Source organism: Podarcis tiliguerta, assembly GCF_965153285.1.
Source record: "Podarcis tiliguerta genome assembly, chromosome: 3".
NCBI lineage: Eukaryota > Metazoa > Chordata > Lepidosauria > Squamata > Lacertidae > Podarcis > Podarcis tiliguerta.
The window spans coordinates 12,298,622-12,304,739 of record NC_139536.1 but is presented as its reverse complement, the minus strand read 5'-3'; positions in this window follow the sequence as shown (position 1 = coordinate 12,304,739).

Below are 6,118 nucleotides of genomic sequence, written 5' to 3'. Positions count from 1 at the left end.
TGGACCCTTCTGGTCTCTTCCAACTCCACAGTTCTGTGATTCTACCCCATGCCTTGGTGTGCTAGCTCACCAAAGCCTGCCACCATCAATAAACTTCTGCAGAGTGTCGTCTCTCAGCAAGAATTCTACCACTGCCTAAGCAGACCTTGAATCGCTTAACAAATAGGAACAGCTTCTTAGGTAGAGCATGAGAAGAAGAAGAGTTTGGATTTGATATCCCGCTTTATCACTACCCGAAGGAGTCTCAAAGCGGCTAACATTCTCTCCCTTCCTCCCCCACAACAAACACTCTGCAAGGTGAGTGGGGCTGAGAGACTTCAAAGAAGTGTGACTGGCCCAAGGTCACCCAGCAGCTGCATGTGGAGGAGCGGAGAAGTGAACCCGGTTCAGCAGATTACGAGACCACCGCTATTAACCACTACACTACACTGACTACAATGAGATGATGATTATTATTATTTATACCCCGCCCATCTGGCTGGGTTTCCCCAGCCACTCTGGGCGGCTTCCAACTCAATATTAAAATACAGTAATGCATCAAACATTAAAAGCTTCCCTAAACGGGGTTGCCTTCAGATGTCTTCTAAAAGTCTGGTAGTTGTTTTTCTCTTTGACATCTGGTTGGACGGTGTTCCACAGGGTGGGTGCCACCACCGAGAAGGCCCTCTGCCTGGTTTCCTGTAACTTGGCTTCTCGCGGGGAGGGAACCGCCAGAAGGCGCTCAGCGCTGGACCTCAGTGTCCAGGTAGAACGATGGTGGTAGAGACGCTCCTTCAGGTATACTTGGCAGAGGCCGTTTAGGGCTTCAAAGGTCAGCACCAACACTTTGAATTGTGCTCAGAAACATACTGGCAGCCAATGTAGGTCTTTCAAGACCGGTGTTATGTGGTCTTGGCGGCTGCTCCCAAACACTTAATCTCGGGGGTTGGGGGTTCAAGCCCCAAGTGGAGTGAAAAATTCCTGCATTGGAGGGTTGGACTAGAGGACCTCCATGGTCCCAGCTGATTCTACGAAAGGTGCTGCTCTCTAGAGCAATTCCTTCATTGATGTGGCAGCCAGTGTGGTGTAGTGGTTGAGAGCGGTAGTCTTGTAATCTGGGGAACCGGGTTCGCGTCTCCGCTCCTCCACATGCAGCTGCTGGGTGACCTTGGGCCAGTCACACTTCTCTGAAGTCTCTCAGCCCCACTCACCTCACAGAGTGTTTGTTGTGGGGGAGGAAGGGAAAGGAGAATGTTAGCCACTTTGAGACTCCTTAAAGGGAGTGAAAGGCGGGATATCAAATCCAAACTCTTCTTCTTCTTCTTCTTCTTCTTATCTGCTAGCGTACCTCTGCACCCAGGAAACCCACCTCAATCAAAATGGCCTTTTCTAAAAAAAACAACTCCCCAAGTCTTCACACACTTACCTTAGGAGAGATGGCTAAAAGTTTGGCATTAGCTTATGAGGCTGTCATAGGCAGAACAGCTCACCTCACTGTGCAGGCAAGGAGCCCAATGTCTGCACCAAAGTCCTAGGCCTCAAGCCTGTTCAAGTAAAATAATAATGTTCACAAACACATAGTGGGTCTCTTACAGTTCATCATGCAAACTTGGATTTCCCACTTTATAAGACTTTCCCTCACACCCACACCTATGATGTATGAAAGGAACACCCATATGATTCAGCGTCAATTTAATGGTGATGGTATTCTGGGACAAATCGAGCTTTGCTACAGTCGTATTGCACCATTACTTCTGTGGGATGGTGGGACCACAAACTTCCCGGTGCCTGCAGATAAGTGCTTGAGGGAACCTGCTACTCGGAGAAACCACTTCCTTAAAAGATGTCTCCATCACAAGCGGGCTAAAATAGAAACACTAACACATGACTTGAGGGATGATGCAAACGATATCTCATAACCTTTAACTGAGTTCTAGCAAAAAGGTTACTGTTGATAAGAACCCTTGAAGTCCCATGGCGATGGTGGAAGAGCTGCCTAGGGGAACTCTTGGAACTACAAACCAACTGTATCATAACAGCAGCAGTGCTGCTATAACGAAGCCCAAAATCCGTGATTTTATGTGTGCACAAATGTTGATTAAATTGGTGGAAAAGATGCACTTGATGAGGCTTGTCTCCCTGGGCTGGATCCAACTTAAATAATTCTGCTGGCATGTACCAGTACGAGGGCTCCTGCTAGTAATGGAGCTCCCACCACCACCCACGACCCCAAATCGACTTGGGGAGGGGGGGTCAAGAGAACCAGAACAATGTGCAAGGAGGAGGTGAGACCAGGCACACCAAGTTGTTTGCATTGACAGAACATTTTCTTTTAGAGCAGGGTTTCCCAAACTTGGGTCTCCAGCTGTTTTGGGGACTACAGTTCCCATCATCCCTGACCACTGCTAGCTAGAGATGATGGGAGTTGTGGTCCAAAAACAACTGGAGACCCAAGCTTGGGAAGCCCTGTTTTACAGCGATGTTGCGTTCCTCCCATAATCTGTATTTGGAAAGGGCTGTAGCTCAGTGGTAGAGCATCTGCCTTGTCTGCAGAAGATCCCAGATTCGGTACTTGGCGTCTCCAGGTAGAGCAGGGAGAAATTGCTACCTGAAACCCTGGAGAGTCACTTGTCAGCGTTAACATCCATGAACTGGAGGAGGTCTGATTCGGTGTTTTTGCAGGGGTTGTTCAGGGCCATTTGCAGGGGAAATAATTGGATGGGAACGTGACCTTCCAGATGTTGGTCTCCAGGTCCCATCAGCCTCAGCTAGCACAGTTAATGATCAGAGAAGATGGGAAGGGAACATCTGGGATGCTACTGGCCTTCCCTCTCGCATTTCCATTTGCTCGGGGGCTAAGAACATAAGAAGAGTCCTACTGGCTCAGGCTGAACCTACTACTCCATCATCGTGTTCTCACAATGGCCAGCCATAGGTCTATAAGCCGCCCCCAAGCAACACCTGAACACAGCAGCACTCTTCCCCACTTTTGCAACATGGCAACTGGGAATTCAGAGACTTCTGTTTCCAACAGGTAGATGATCACTGTCAGGGATGGTAGCCACAGACTGAGCAGTAGCAGTAGCTACTGCTATGCCATAAGCTGTCCTGTAATATCACACATGAGCTTTAACTACTGATGAAGCCCAGGACGGCGAAACAAGGCCAATATTCCGGAAATCCTTGTCTTAGACTTTGTGAAAGGATTCTGCAGAACTGTAACAACCTTTCATGTGGATGGTTTGGACTTTATGAACAGACAGATGGAATGGACACCATTACATGGATGTACCTTATGCATGAACTGACTAGAGAATGATCTGATCCACTGGGTCTTCTGCTTTGTTCGTTTGTTGAACTTTATGAGTTACTTCTGTTGAAATTTACAATTTGATACTATGAATAGTGCATCTTATTTATCTAAGAACACAGCCTGTTACGTCTCATGTGTTTACTGACTGAGCAGTAGCAGTGATTTTTTCCCCTAGGGGGTAGGTACTCAAAAAAGGGACGCGGGTGGTGCTGTGGGTTAAACCACAGAGCCTAGGACTTGCCGATCAGAAGGTTGGCGGTTCGAATCCCCGCGACGGGGTGAGATCCTGTTGCTCGGTCCTTGCCCCTGCCAACCTAGCAGTTTGAAAGCACATCAAAGTGCAAGTAGATAAATAGGTACCACTCCAGCGGGAAGGTAAACGGTGTTTCCGTGCGCTGCTCTGGTTCACCAGAAGCGGCTTAGTTATGCTGGCCACATGACCTGGAAGCTGTACGCCGGCTCCCTTGGCCAATAAAGCGAGATGAGCGCCGCAACCCCAGAGTCGGCCACGACTGGACCTAATGGTCAGGGGTCCCTTTACCTTTACTTTAGGTACTCAACGGTACGCAGTACTGACACCTCTTTTTTCCTATAAGAAAAGCCCTGAGCAGTAGGGTCACTGACTGTCTTCCAGTTACATGAGCCTCCATCCTTAGGGACTCTCCGCTCTATATTCGGACTTCCTTGTTCATGACATAAAACTCTTTTCCTGTGTCATAGCCACACACTTCCTCCTTAGCCGACAGAATCTGCGCAGGATAAAGTGATGGGATAGAGCTCAGCAAAGGCAATCTCAGTGGGGCTGCAGTTGGGGCTGCAGGAGCAGGCTGCTTCCAAGTGTAGATTTCCACTTTCACAACAAAAAGGATGAACAGGTAAGTGCTCTTCAGGACAAGGAGTGGCTGGGGCAACCCAGCAAGACGGGCGGGCTATGAATAATAGCATGATTATCGATTCAGGTAGGTAGCCATTTTGGTCTGACGCAGTCGAAATAAATAAAAATTGTTCAGTAGCATCCCAGGGACCAACTAAGTTTGTTCTGGGTATAAGCTTTCATGTGCATGCACACTTCTTCAGATACACTGAAACAGATGTCGCCAAACCATGGGTAGGCAAACTAAGGCCTGGGGGCCGGATGCGGCCCAATCACTTTCTCAATCTGGTCCACAAACGGTGCAGGAATCAGCGTGTTTTTACATGAGTAGGATGTGTCCTTTTATTTAAAATGCATCTCTGGGTTATTTGTGGGGCATAGGAATTCATTCATGGTTTTTTTTTTCAAAATATCGTCCGGCCCCCCTCGAGGTCTGAGGGACAGTGGACTGGCCCCCTGCTGAAAAAGTTTGTTGACCCCTACACCAGACCCTAGTGGGAGGCTAGGGTGGGGTTTTTCTCAGAAGGGTACTGAGAGATGGGTGATACGCTAAAGCTATTTTTGGTCATCTGCATACCATCCCTTGCTTTTTCCTGTTGGACTAATTGCAGTCATTAACAGTCGTCAACAGGTTTACCATACCCATTGAGTCAATCACCCATCTCCTGCTATCCTGAGAAAAAAACCCACCCCACCCTCCCACTATATATAAGGGTCTGGTGACTTCTGTTTCAGTGTATCTGAAGAAGTGTGCCTGCACACGAAAGCTTATACCCAGAACAAACTTAGTTGGTCTCTAAGGTGCTACTGGACAATTTATTCTTATTACTTTATTCTTATTCTTATTCTTATTCTTATTCTTTATTATTCAAAGTTGGAGGATGGTTGTGAGATGTGGTTGTGAGATCTGTCCCTGTCTTGCCATCTTCCTCTTTGTTGCATATTTCTCTGTCTTTCCTTCCCCTGGAGCAGGGGTGGTTAGCCTGGGGCCGATTGTCTTGGACCTTGGTCGCCCAATAAAATATTTGAGGGGGCTGCCCCCCGAAAAGTTGGGCATTGTCATTCAAAGTATGTGTGCGCGCCATGTCATGTGATCGATTTTCCGCAGCGGAGCTTACCTGTGTTGGACTTTCCAACTCCTGGCCAATGGGATGAGAGGAGTTGGAGCCAAACAACTTCTAAAGGACCACAAGCTCTCCATCCTGGCCCTTGTGGATACCAAAGAAGGCTTCAGCAGCAGCTGCTTCACCCTTAATATTGACTGTAGAGACAGACCCTGCCTCCATCAACTGGTGAGGGTGTCAGGATAGGACCTGGGAGACCAGGGTTGAAATCCCCACTTGACTATGGAGCTCACTAGGTCAACTTCGGCCAGTCACTGCCTCTCAACATAACCTAACTCATAGCTGTTGTGGGAAGGAAATGAGGACAGAGGAGAACCATACATGGCACTTTTTGCTCCTTGGAGAAACAGCTGGGATATAAACCCAATGACATAAATACATTTTGGGGCCTAAAGGTAAAGGTAAAGGGACCCTTAATCATTAGGTCCAGTCGTGGCCGACTCCGGGGTTGCGGCGCTCATCTCGCTTTATTGGCCGAGGGAGCCGGCATACAGCTTCCAGGTCATGTGGCCAGCATGACTAAGCCACTTCTGGCGAACCAGAGCAGCACACGGAAACGCCATTTACCTTCCCGCCAGAGCGGTACCTATTTATCTACTTGTAGTTTTGGGTTTTCGAACTGCTAGGTTGGCAGGAGCAGGGACCGAGCAACAGGAGCTCACCCCGTCACGGGGATTCGAACCGCCGACCTTCTGATCGGCAAGTCCGAGTTTCTGTGGTTTAACCCACAGCACCACCCAAGTCCCACATTTTGGGGCCTAGTGGATTGCAAATTTCTTCACGTGTCATATGATGTTTGCAGCGGCTGCCAACGATTCAGAGGAAGAT